The 14,108-nt window shown below is 41.0% G+C and overlaps 1 protein-coding gene across 2 annotated transcripts in view; it reads left to right on the top strand.

The window, feature by feature from the left end:
* Nucleotides 1-3,966: 3,966 nt before the first annotated feature.
* GRM3 (glutamate metabotropic receptor 3) overlaps nucleotides 3,967-14,108 on the top strand; it is a 228,174-nt gene continuing 218,032 nt past the window's right edge. Inside the window, exon 1 of one of the 2 annotated variants that reach the window (XM_043873420.1) lies at nucleotides 3,967-4,208. The gene's annotated coding sequence lies outside the window, so the exon portion shown is untranslated. Of the gene's footprint in view, nucleotides 4,209-4,385; nucleotides 4,901-14,108 lie in introns of those variants that run through there. The other variant, XM_043873419.1, reaches the window with a different exon arrangement.

Here is a 14,108-nt window from a genome sequence, read left to right as displayed (position 1 = left end):
AGTTCTGTGAAGACCCTTGGATCTGGAGGATTTCTGATTGCAAAGTATGACCTGCTTCTGGTGAGGCTTTCGTGACTGGACAGTTACTACCCTACTTCAAGCCCCTGGCTGTCTGTACGTTACCTTTCAGATTTCACCTAGCCCACTGTATGTGAATTAGGAAATGGTGTCTCGTCCAGACTGATGAATTACAAAAAAAGCAACCCCCCGACCAGGTTGATGCAGCCACACACATAAGCACTAGGTCAGCAGTTCTTTCTCACCCTTCAACGAGGCACCTTTGAGCACAACCACAGGGCCACACTTCCCTGGTGGGTCAGAATGTAAAGAACCCGCCTGCAAGGCAGAAGACCTGGGTTCATCCCATGGAAGAGGGCAAGGCAACCCACTCCAGTATTTTTGCCTGGAGAAGCCCCATGGACAGAGGAGCCTGGTGGGCTACAGCCCGTGGGGTCACAGAGAGTCGGACACGACTGAGCGGCTAAGCAGAACACAGCGCACTGCCACAGCCCCAGGCCCCTCACGGACTGTCTGAGGGGCATTCACAGTTTCTCCACCAAGCCCTCCTGGTTCGAATCCAAGCAAACACACCTCCTGTTCTGTGCTCACCACCACCCGCACACAAACACACATACACAGAGAAAAGCAAGCCCTTCTACCTGTCATAGGTGGCAGTGCAGTTACCTCCCAAGTTCAGCTTTATTTCAGCCCTCTGGGAAACACATCTCCACCCAGTCTCTTGCATTTTATATTTTTCTGCTATGAAGTTAAAAGCAAATCTATTACATCACCCTAATTCCAGAGGAACGTAGCAACAGTTTCCCTGAAGCAGCAGCACCCCTCACTAGAGTTGAAGTGAGGAGACAGCACGTAACTGCCCCCCATCCTCTACCTGCATATTGAGAGCACCCCCAAAACCCTCTCAACTCCAGTTTCCTATCTCTCTCAGTTTCTTGGACTTTAACTCTTTCATAATCCACATGGCTTAAAGATATTCCAGTCAAACTCAGCACAGGGCATCTGAAACCTGCTTTGGCACCTGGGGTAGTTGGCACCCCCTTGCCTTGGAGCGCCAATCAAAATTAAGACTAGAATATTTTAACTTTTATATTGTGTGACAGTAATTAAAATCAGAATGTCTGAAAGATCCAAGGAGAAACATTTTGAAAGAAGCTGAAAAAAAAAGAGATATTTCTAAGCAAATTAGATATAAACTTTAATATTTTAAATATGTGCATTATGCATTTACAGAGATGTGTGTATTAGTCCTCCAGAACTGGTCACTCCTATTCTGGAAAAAGAGTTACAAGAGGGGAATTTAACAGTCACATAGCAGGTGAGTGAGGGAAGACTGATACAGGAGATACTGGCCAGATGATTGGAGGGTTCACATAATTTAGTGCCCAAACCCCACACTTTCCAGAAACAAAGTAAGCAATGTGAACTCACTAACCTGACAGGTTTAAGCCAGCACTGTTCCAGACAAACTGGACACCCCACGTTTGAATCAAAATAACTGCACACCGCTGACTGGAAGTAGAAGCCAGCAAAGAAACTGATCTCTGAATTGACCCAATCAATGGACATTCACATCAAAAAGAACGTTAGTGAGAGTCAATTCTGGATCAAAATGCAGACGTGGAAGGCATTTTTATTTGTAATTAACAATGACAACACATCAACTCTCAATGTTCTTTCTGAATGAAGGATGGGCCACATTCAAAAGGCATTTTACCATGAGTTGGAACACTGGCTGTAAAACAACTTAATAAGGAATATCACAATTAATCATTCAAATAAACATAGATGAATTAGTAAAAAATTAATTAATAAAAACATAAACTAGAAAGAGTGGTCTAGATGTCCAAACACATATGTGAATTGAACAAATTTTATAAAGGACATAAACATACTATACTAAGGTGCTTAAAACAGGGGACTAGAAAAAAAAACAACAACAGGGGACTAGAACTGTTTAGACTTGGAACCCAGCTAGAATACTTAGGGGAGGAAGGGGAAAGGGGAGAGATTTCATTTCCTGATTGGTATGCCACTTAGCTAGAAATTGTACTTCATTTCCATCCCTTGACGCTTTTAAAAGGAACTTGGAAAGATACACATACATATGCACATACACACACACACCAAATAAATATTAAAAATTAAAGCTGTGTTCCCAATGATAAATTTAAGTTAAATTAAAAAGGAAGAATTAAAGTATAAGACTAACTGCCTTCAAGTAAACATTATGCTTGGCTCAACAATTAAGTTACCATTAAGTTAAATAAAACTATAAACTGGAGACCAATAGTGGTAACTAGTAATTAGTTGCACATAGCTAACATGGTACTTGCTAATCCTCAAAATAATTCTGAGGGATGAGAAATTATTATCCACATTTTACAGATGATGAAACCCAGATACTGTGAGTTTAAAAGACTTGCCCAAGGTCACAAAACTAGGAAGCGATGGCAATTACAGATTTGAATTCAGGGAGCATGCTTCCACCAGGCTGAAAAGCCCTTACATTCATCAATCCTTTGTGCGTGTGTGGGAGAGGAAAAAGGGAAAGTATCCCATAACAGCAGATCTGGTAACAGATTGATAATTTGCTTCAGTATTTCAGTCTCTACACATCACCAATCTGAGTGTGTTAAACAGGCTACATACAGGCTATGGCAATGCAGTTCAGCATATACATCAGGGCTTTCTTTATGCAAACACAGCTACTTTTTCAATGAAATTTAAAAAATCACATCTCTTTGTTCAATTTCAGCTGACTCTGATAAACTCTTAGAAAAGCAAAAAGGTATCTTCTGGAACAGTCTGAAGAAGGAAAAAAAAAAATTGCCAACATGGCTCTGTGGGTATCTGAAGACCTGCAGTATATACAACTTTATCTTCTCCATTGTTGTGTCACTGTTCCTTGATGTACAGTCATCTATTGGAAAGACATTGTGAAAATTCTCTCTTATGAAAGTCAAATGTGTTTGTGGTGAGATAATAGCAATGCAGTACAAAGGAAGAGTGATTCTTCTTCTATTTGGGCACTCCTATTGCAGTCCAGAAAGAATGGTATTAGAAGGGGAACTTCGAACATTTTTACAGCTTCACTATTAAATAACATTTTAATTTTTAATATATTCAAGTTTCTAGTTTTAGTGACATTCACAAAGGAATATACAAGTAACAAGTATTTTTTAAATATCCTTGGCTCTCTAAAAGAATCAGTGGTAAAATTGTTTCTGTAGTCTAAATGTTCTGGCTGGCTTACAAAAGCAGGCAGTTGTTTAACAAGTCAACATTAAATATTAAAGAATAAATGTAGCGTTAAAGCATTAAGTTTAATTGTCTCTGGATACAGGTAACTCGGGCCTTGGTTAACACGAAGTTAGTATAATAGGGTGGGGAAATTATTGACAGTGAATTTTCATTTTGAAATTATACATAGAAAGAGGCCTGGAATTTTCACGTTTGGGATTTTATTTGCAGCTCGGAGCCTATTACAGCTATTTCCGTGTGCCTTTTTCTCTTTTGTGCCTACGTCACCGATTTTAGGTTATTTATTTAATTTTAAGAAGAGGTTCTGTAAAAAACGTTGTGTCTGCTAACCACAAGTAGGACTAGAAAAGAACTAATGTGGGGGAGGGAGGGTCGCTGCCAGTAGGCGGTGTAGAAACATCGGATGATAAGAAGGGAGATTATACAGCACTCCCCTCTAATCTTATTCCACCCAAGAAATTTGGGAGAAAGCGAAAAAGCAGCAGCCCAGCATTTTTTGAAGGGGCGTGGTTTCCCCTCCAGGGGCTGTCCAATCGAATTCCTTCAGAGGGAGCTATCCCGAGAAGATTGATGAGGGTTGCTAGGAAACAGGAGCGTCCCCCTCCTGTCTGACCCAGAGATTGTTCTGCACAAGCCCTCTCCAGGGGCTCTCAATGTGCAGTTGAGCGGCGTGTGGGGCAGAGCTGCACATCGGCCTCCCAAGCTCGCTCGCTCTGTCTCCTCCAGCATGCGGTCCTCCGGTTACACTGGGACCTCGGGAGAGTTCTTCCAGGGCTGACAGTCCCGGTTCTCCCGCAGGCCACGAGCTCTAGCAGAGCTTCAAAGTTAGAGCCGCCGACCTCCCTGCTGCCCCCATTCCCCTCCACCCGACCCCTCCGAAATTCACCAACCTTTGCAGCCACTGCTTCAGGATTTTAAACAGAGAGGTAAAGCCACCAGCAAAATCGCCCTGGCTTTCTGTATAATAATCCTCCCCTCTGGGTACCCTGGCTCACTGAAGACTCTGCAGATACACCCCTTTTAAGGGAGGGAGAAAGGGGAACGAAGAGGGAAAGGGGAAGCGAGAGGGTAAGAAAGGAGCAAAAGAAAAGGAGAAGGAGAGGATGCCAGAACCGTCCGTGCCTCTGCCAAGAGAGTCCCAATTAGATGCGAAGGTTTCAGCCCGGCCAAGGTGAAGGAAAGTTGCTGCTTAGCTGGGAAGTGGGTTTGCCCCTAAGGAGGACAGGCACTCGGCAGAGAACTGCTCCCCTCCCCTCCTTGGAAGACCACCGCACCCCCTCCCCTTTTCCCAACCTCCTCCCTCGCTTCTCCTCCCACCTTCCCTTTTCCCACTCCCCACTGACTCGGAAGCCTGGATGCTCTGCCGCCGGGCCGTGGTCCAGCACGCAGCCTGGAGGGGGCGGGGGCAGGGGCCACTGTGACAGGACGCGGCGCGCACAAGTTGGCCATTTCGGGGGCAAAATAAGTTCTCCCTTGGACTGGGAAAGGACAAAGCCAGCAAGCTACCTCTTTTGTGTCGGATGAGGAAGACCAACCATGAGCCAGAGCCCGGGTACAGGCTCGGCCGCCACAGCTGCCACCGCGGTCCGCTCCAGTCCCTGCCAGGAGTTGGTGAGAGGTAAGGGGCCCCGAGGAGGACGTGTCCCTCTGGAGGGCGCCCAGCGGAGGCGCGGAGGCTCGGGCGCCGCGTGGGGCAGGCACAGCCCGGAAAGTTGAGGCAGAGCCCGGACCGGTCTCTACCTTTCTGCCAGGGGTGGGGAGGGTGGGGGGCAGCGGCAAGGTGGGTGTGCGTGAATGAGAGTTTGTGTGTGTACGCGCTCATCTATGACTCCGGGAGGGAGGCAGATTTCCGGGTACATATCGGATGCCCAGGGTTGGAGAGGTGGAGGGACTGACGAGCGCTCGCAGACCCCCAGAAAGACCAGTCTCACCAGCCAACGACCGCCAGCTCTGCTCTCGGCTCCGGGATACGTTTCTATGTGGGGCGGGGAGGGGGGGTTCCCCCAGTTTTGTGCACAGGAAACCGTGCCGTGACTGGCTGCCACACAGGCGGTTTCATGTGGGTGTGGAGGTTGCCAGGAGAGGTGGGCAGCGGTCAGCGGAGCTGGTCCGCGTCGCAGCTGGGAGACGCTGTGCTGCCAGAGGTTCGCTCTCCTGCAAGCACGCCTGGCAAGGATGCTTACTTAACTCATGCCCTCCGCTCCTTTTGGCTTGAGCGCAAAATCAAAGAGCCAGACTGGGAGCATATCTCTTCGTCAATCCTGTTCCATTTTCTTATCTGACAGTGAGATAACTCAGAGAGGGCGGGATCCAGAAATAGACTAGGTAATATACCCAATAAGCTCGTTTCTTAAGGATTTCATTTAGATTTCCTTCTAGTTCCTTCCCTGGATTAGCAAGCATAGAGGATTCCCAAAGGTGTATCACTGTCAGGTAGATATCTTAAGGGGACATGCCCCTGCCTTTTAAGTATTTTAAAGCATTGTAAATTTTAATAACAAACAATAGAACTGTGTACTTCTAATGATCTGCACTCAAGAGCTCATCTAATTTGCTAGTAAAATTATTTATACTGCTATTTGAACAGTGCTATGTTTGACATATACAGAAAGATAATTCCATATCAGTATATTCAAAGTTGAGGTTTCTGTGAGTTAAGGATCTCAGCAGTAGTTTACTTTTAAGTTTCTCTGCTTAATTTATCTGTGCTACATGATCTTAGAACTAGAACTATTTATTAGAGCTATGTTGTGTTTCTTTGGAAGAAAAAAGCATTGATTAGTACAGAAATATTGTTCATTTACTCAAATTTAGGTCTGCTTTGGTTTATCTGATTACATATTTTAAGACTGTTACTTAGACTCTAATTGTTCGTGGAAACATATGTAATATTGGCATGACAAAAAAACAGACCCTAAACTCTGGTGGATTACATATTTCCTACCAAAGATGTATAGGATACTCTTTTAGCTAATGATTCTATAGTACTATGCACATTTTTCTTCAAAGCAACCCAATAGAATTTGAATAGATTTGTGAAGTATTATAATATCAGACTTCAATAAAGTGACCTATTCCCTTCCATCATGGCAATGTCTGGTATTTACAAAGATTTCTCACACCTGCAGGCTTTATGTGTCCACCCTTTCAAGTTCTGATCACCAAGCAGGAGTACATGGGTATTTTGAATAGACATGCCCTAAAACTTGATTGCTGTTCAGAGTAACTCAGATGCTCAGGATGGAAACAGAAGAAGTCTTGAAATTTATATTTTCACAAATAAGACAATGAAAATTTCAGAGTATCTACATTCATTGGGCTAAAAAGAATGATAAATGGTAAGAATATCTTTTAAAACTGATAACCCCACCCCTCCAAAAAAAAAAAAAAACAAAACTATGTATAAAGCCTCCTGTTCCATGAGCTAGATTCATACCAATGAAATGTGAAACTCAGCTTGTAGAAAACTATGCCAATGCAAGCAATAAATTATATTTGGAGACAGGGAGAAAAAGTCACCTATTTAATTAATGGCATTTTTTAAACTTCAGAAATATCTATAATCAATACATTGAGAAAAGAGATGGAAGGCTACATAAACAGAAAACATACATAATGAAAATACATCCTATTGTCTTTTTTAAAAGTTGCAGTGTATACCTGAAAAGAGGGTATGTCAAATGACTTTTCCCCACAATTACCAAACATCTAAATGAGCCCAACTCTGATTTTACTTACTGCAATTAAATTTGGTAAGTTGAGAAAATGCACAGATGGAATAAAAAGCAGTAATTAAATTTAAATTAATACTTTTATTGAGTGAAAGAACTAGGATAATTGTCAGAAGGCCACCTGTCTTACTTCTCTACTTCATGACAAGTGATCAACTAGAACCACATAAGAGCAAGGGCAGTCGTAGTTTGAAAGAGTCCCAGCAATCACATTTTTTTAAAACTCCCCCGGGTACCTTTTTCTCTTTCTTGTTTTATGTCAAATTCTTTTTATCAAATTAAAACATTTTCTCTTTCTCATCCATTCTAACAGATACCAGTTACAAAATGGTACATGATTTTCTTTCTCCAGGGTTGTAGTTACCTCCTGCCAACATATAGCCCATTATCTAGGGGATAAAATGTTTCAATTTGTTGTTCTACACTCGACAAGTTCCCAAGATACCATTAAACAAAAGAAAATTAATACCTAACCTCCATTGAAAGCCAGGACAGTGTGCATTTATGCACGCTGGAATATGGCCAGAGTTCCAAAGTAAGGTTTTCTTTTTTTTCCCCCAGGGTTTACTCCTCTCAAAAGTAGTAACGTTTACTCATAGTTGTCTCACTTCGCTATTTTACACTGAGCTTAGTGCGCATTTTCATCTTTTCTGAGATTCTGCTAAATGCATCCAATTCTGCATTACATGAATTTGTTGAAATTGCTCCCAAGAAGTAGCATAAAATTGTAGAAGATTATCCACCAAGACTGAACACATAAAATGAGTACAATCATACTCATAATGGAAAAGGCAGAAACTATTAGGTCATCCCCCTCCTTCTTCATCTAATATAGCCTTGGTATCTACAGTACATCATGTTTTAGAGTACTTCAGTCCAGTCTGATTTTAAATGGCTCAAGTAATGACCTCTATCATCTTTGAAAGATTCTTTCACAGTCTAATAGTTCTCCCTATCAAAAACTTTTGTTGTGATACTCAGTCTAATTTTCCCTTGGTCCCATTTGATCTTATAATTTATTCCCTATTATAATCCCTCTGGACCAGTTCATTCTCTTACCTGATTTACACTCTTTATCCAACCTTTATACAGGATTTGTAAAATACAAAAGCTTTATAAAGGTACAGGAGAGAACACAAAGGTCACAGTTTTATATCTGGACATCTTTTCTAAATATTTAAGACAAATCTTTCAGGTCATTCATGTGTATGTGTGTGACTGTTTATTCTCAATAATTTATTTTAGCAATGCAAGTGTGGAGAAATTTTTCATCTTTGACATTCATGACCTATGTGAATATGAAGATGATCCCTTCTAAGTAATGTGCTATGTGGATGCACATTTATGAGACATTTTCATTGCAAATTTGGTGTCAACAGAACCCTGTCAACGCCCACACTACAAGGGAGTTCTGTGACATGCTGGTCTGATGCTCCACTGAGTCCCAGAAGCTGTTGTCATGTAAATTCCACTATTGAAATGAAAATGATTTCCATAATTAATAGAATGTGCTAGGAATATAACAGTGTATATACTTATTAATAAATGCATACATTAACATGATCCAGCAATTCTGTTAGAACACGGTAGCCCTTTCATACTAAATCTGAAAAGCCAGCAAAATTCAGCTTGAATTCATTACTTTCCTGTATCATGAAGAGTAAGCTCAAATCATGCATACATCAATATGGAGTCTATTTGGATTTATAGGGAGGTACCATATGTGAAGGTTACTTTAAAAATAGAAAAGCCTGCAATAACCACGAGAGAAACAGGTTTTCACTTTGTTCACTTAAAAATCTGGTTCCAAGACATCCTTGTGTAGGATTCTTTAAGAGTCTTGAGCAAATATCTTGGTAGACTTGCCATCCCACTCAAATGTTTCTTCAAGTCCCAAGCACCGAAAAGCCAGTTCTGCCAGACAGTGGAGGAATAAATGATAGAACTCAGAAATAAATTTCTAGGTTATATTTGGTGAAATACAGGACAAAGAGTAAGGTAAATCAGCAACTAAAAACACAATTTAGTGCTGTCTTCTTTACTGCGTGGTGAGCATTAAGATTGGAGGGGGAAACATTCATATGGATTGTTAAGGAAACAGAACAGAGAAGTGGCATTCCAAAACTGAATATAGCTTTAGAGGAGTAAAATTAGACTGCAAGGAATAAATAACTTTTAAGCCAGTATTCTCCCTTCTAAAGCCCCAAAGTGTTTTTATAGTGCCATTCATCACATAGTGGTGAGTACCCTCAAAATGATTTTCCTTAGAAACAAAGGGGAAATCAATTCTCTTGGTACAGGCAAAGTAGGCCATTAATATACTTGTGACTCCTCCTTGGGACAGAGCCATTCTAAGTCTGAGTCTACACAGAATGTAATAGTTCCTCACCAAATGAGTAATCTTTCTATTGAGCTGGAAACTGTACACTAAACTTTTAGGAACACAACACAGGAAAATATCTTGAAAACATTAAGGTAGAATCTATACAAGCAGAGACTAAAATAAAATCATATATAAAGAGAAGTACCTCCACAGAAAGCTCACATTTTTATTCCTTATTAGAATTTACTTCACTATCATTGGCCTTTGCACAATATTGCCTTTGCCACAGCGTCTCCACACACACACACACACACAACACTTGAGTAAATTCAATTGGAAGAGTATAGGTATGCACCAGAGAGAAAATTTCAAAACCTTGACACTAGACACATAGCTTAAAAAAATATTACAACTTATATATATCTAGCATGGGAGTAGTACTAACAGTTTTGACCAGATTACCCTAAAAAGAGGTTAAAGAAAAGGTGGCTAATAGGGAAGCAATCAGTGAGTAAATATTAGTAAGTACCTGCATATGCCAAACAAGATTCAGGACATACAAATGAGGACATAAAAAATGTTAATACACACACTAAATCTCATAAACATGTAAAGTTGAAGGTATTCCAAAAATCAAATTTGAAACTCTTGAGTAGAGAAGAGGTTACCAGAATTATCAACTGAACAAAAAAATCTGTTCCATCATTTAAAAGATGTATTTAGACTTAAAATTCCATATATAGATATTCCAGCACTAATGTGGAGAAACTGTGTCTCAGATGCTCTAAGGTGAAAAAACTATCATAATGTCATAATAACAGATAATTACTGACCCATGGCCATCTTCGGAAAACTCTGCTAAACCACTGCATTTCCTAATTCAGTACTCACAAGAACCCTATGAGGTAGGTACTGTAATCCCCATTTAGTAGAGGAAGAAAGGGAGGCCCAGAGGTCAATTTTCCGCAGTCCAGACAGTTAACAAGATAAGCACTAGAATTCAAAACCTACCTCCTGGTCCCAAGCCCCATTCTGTTTGCTACTATGCTACCCTGCCTCCCAAGTTCATGTTTTTACAGGAAGGTTTCATTTCATGCATCAAATATTTTCTGAGCTCCAAGTAGAGGGACATACTTTGGTTAAAAAAGAGAGAGAGACCAATGGTGAAAGAAATGAAGCCAGAACAGAATTTGACAAGCTCCGTCTCTCTTCACCCTGAGAGAGACATAATCTCTTGTGAGGGGCAAAGAAATGCAAATGGAAGAAATAAACTAAAAAATTATTTACACCTAATTGAAAGAACTAAGGGGGAAAATGAGAATCAGAACATTCTGTGAAGATGATAGGTTTATTAACAAACTGAGAAATAAACATTAGATATGAAAATATGGCAGAACTATGTTTTCCTGGAGCCTGATTTCAGCGAACATTGCTATCTGTAAAACTTAATCCAGGTAGCAAGAATATAGTCTCACAGCCAGCAAGGGGATGAAAGGCAGTTTTGCTTGTTAAGGCTAAAATGATTGTATTTCTCTTTACAACCAAACTACATCCTACCAAATAAACAACCTGGTAAAAATGGTTTGTAGACTAGTAGAAGTTTGAAATTTCTTCACCCAGCTGAAGCAGTCATTCATCTTTATCTAAGAAACTCTGAGCATTTCACACCTTTGGGCATTTATTCCTAATATAAACAGCCACTTGCAAAAGGATGGACTTGAAGTTTCCAGATTTTAAACACACGAGGAACAAGAGAGGCAAAGTGACCTGCTGGTGATTCCAAAGGCTCAGTAGGGCAGCTCTGGGAAGACCCACAGACCTCACGGGTCTCTGACCTGGGTACTTCCCCACAGGCAGGAAACCTGCGGTCTTGTCGCATGAATTAACAGTTCATTTCAGACCACCAAAGAGCTGAAATAGAAGTCTTTACTTGAAAGTCTTTCTCTGATTTGTGATTTGTGCTACTTTATGGACATAAAACACAACTGGGTATCACAGATCTGTCTCTCCATCTGGTGGAGGCTGTTTCTTTAGATTGTTAATAATACATAGCAGATAGGTTATTAGTAATATTTTGTATTTTGCTTAACAGTTTCAATGTACCATGTGTTGGTGAATATAACATAATGGAAACTGCTTTCACAAAATATATTGAAATACATGCCAATTTGGGAGATGACACTCTAGGGTCAAAAACAGTTGGAATTTGTATCTGTCTCAAGGAGAAAATGAGATCTGGAGGATATAATTAGCAGTTTCTATTTTGAAGCGTCTTATTTTTCCTGAAAAAAGCAAAGACCCTCTACAAGCTGATGCATTAATCTCAGTGATTTCTGTCAAGTCCAGATATACTGGTGGCCAGACCATACCTCACTTCAGAATTAAGGAGTCAAGACATAGGACTTAGATCCTAACACATCTCCTACACAGACTTTGCTCAAGAGCTACCCTTGGGAAAGATGTTTAAAAGAATGTTAAATCCCCAACTCCCTCCAAAAGGATCTCTCCCTTAGTTCCTAACAGTCTCTGAATTTTACCCAGGAAATAATATTTCATGCAAGAAATATGAAAGACCATATATGTTTAGGTCCATGTAGTTTACCAACCTTCCAATACATTGGATTTAAAGGTTCATCTTTTTCAGAAAAGCTAACTTCTTCAAGTTTGGTGGGGAGTGGCAGAAAGAACAATTATAATTTTTACCTATTATACAATTTTGTTTAAGTAGAACCCTTTGATGGCTATGATTTCCTGAACAAATGTGATGCAGAAATGTGAGAGAAAAGCCAACTTTCCTATAGTTATTGAACAAATGACTCTCCACTAGGAAAGCCATTGAGAAGTTCCCCTGCCCCACTTTTTTCCCTTCTAAAATTCTAAATGTGTGTCTGTTGCTATGATGTTGCTAGGGAATCTGGTAATTGGAAGTATAGTCATGGGAGGGAAAAGGTTGAGATATATGAAGTAGGAGAAAAGAAACCCTGAGGGGCAGACTCTGAGCAGTTCCCCTCACCCTTCCTTTCCTACGCTCACACTGAGAGCCAAACAATAATCACTCACTCTGTTGTTTGGTTGCTAAGTCATGTCTGATTATTTGTGACCCCAGGGACTGCAGCATGCGAAGTTTCCCTGTCCTCCACTACCTCCCGGAGTTTGCTCAAGCTCATGTCCATTGAGTCAGTGATGCCATCCAACCATTTCATCCTCTGTCACCCTCTTCTCCTGCCCTCAATCTTTCCCAGGATCAGGGTCTTTTCCAGTGAGTTGGCTCTTCGCATCAGGTGGCCAAAGGATTGGGGCTTCAGCATTAGTCCTTGCAATGAACATTCAGGGTTGATTTCCTCTAGGATGGACTGGTTTGATCTCCTTGCAGTCCAAGGGACTCTCAAGAGTCTTTTCTAGCACCACAATTTGAAAGCATCAATTCTTCAGTGCTCAGCCTTCTTTATGGTCTGATTCTCACATCCGTACATGACTACTGGAAAAACCATAGCTTTGACTAGATAGATGGACCTTTATTGGCAAAATGATGTCTCTGCTTCTTAATACACTGTCTAGGTTTGTCACAGCTTTTCTTCCAAGGAGCAAGCCACTTACCTTGCTATAAATAGTATTTATCATATTACTGCCCAGAACAGCCTACACCAGGATCACTCTGAAGTCTACTTAAAGTCAAGAATTCTGAGACAGATCCATTCCAGACTAATTTCCTTTAGGTTGGGATTCGGAAATGCACGTATTAAATATGCGTCCAAGTTACTCTTAGGCATACTCAAGTTTGAGACACGCCACTGTTTAGTCAGCCCCAGCTACTATGTATTTGAATACATAGACTGGAAGGCTTAAACAACAGATGTGGACTTCTATCAGTTCTGGAGGCTGGGAAGTCCAAGATCAAGGTCCCACCAGATTGGATTCCTGGTAAGAAGCCCCTTCCTGAAGAACCACCTTCTCCCTGAAGAACCACCTTCTCCCTGTGTCCCCCAATGGTCAAGAAAGAAAGTGAGTTCTGGTCTCTTCCTCCTCTTACAAAAATACTAATCCCAATGCTGGAGCCCCTATTCTCATGACCTCACCTAAACCTAACCTCCAGAAGGTCCCATCTCCAAATATCACCACATCGGGGTTACAGCTTCAATATATGAATTTGGTGGCGTGACGAGAGAGACATTCAGTCAGTCCATAAACATTAGACTTAAGAAATGAGGCTCAACAAATACCCAGTGAATCACTGTACAAAACTATTCCCCACAGCAAGTCCACTTTAATTATATTAACAAATGTCCTGAGCCGCTTGCTAATTCTGTGAGCCTGAGAATTAATTAATTAATTGTGTGTGCATGCTCAGTTGCCCAGTCATGTTCAACTTTTTGCAACCCTGCGGACTGTAGCCCGCCAGGCTTCTCTGGCCATGGGATTTTCCAGGCAAGAATACTGGAGTGGGTTGCCATTTCCTTCTCCAGGGGATCTTCCCAACCCAGGGATCGAACCCAAGTCTCCTGTGGCTCCTGCACTGGCAAGTGAACTCTTTACCACACAGCCACCTGGGAAGCCCAATTAATTAATTAAGTTCAGCTAATAAAGCACCATCTCTGTGAGTTCTATGAATATATTCATTTTCTGGAAACCTCATACTGTTTTCACTGCAAAGAAATTTTTTCTTCCTATCACCTGTAGTAAATTCCACTATGATATGCAAGCACATACAATACCTATCTTTTAGATGTTCTTATTAGGAAAACTTCTCATATTTGATCTTTCATTTCATATTT

This window comes from Cervus elaphus, chromosome 18 (genome assembly GCF_910594005.1).
Source record: "Cervus elaphus chromosome 18, mCerEla1.1, whole genome shotgun sequence".
Lineage (NCBI taxonomy): Eukaryota > Metazoa > Chordata > Mammalia > Artiodactyla > Cervidae > Cervus > Cervus elaphus.
The sequence above is the reverse complement of the archived record's forward strand: the minus strand, read 5'-3'. Positions and strand labels throughout refer to the sequence as shown.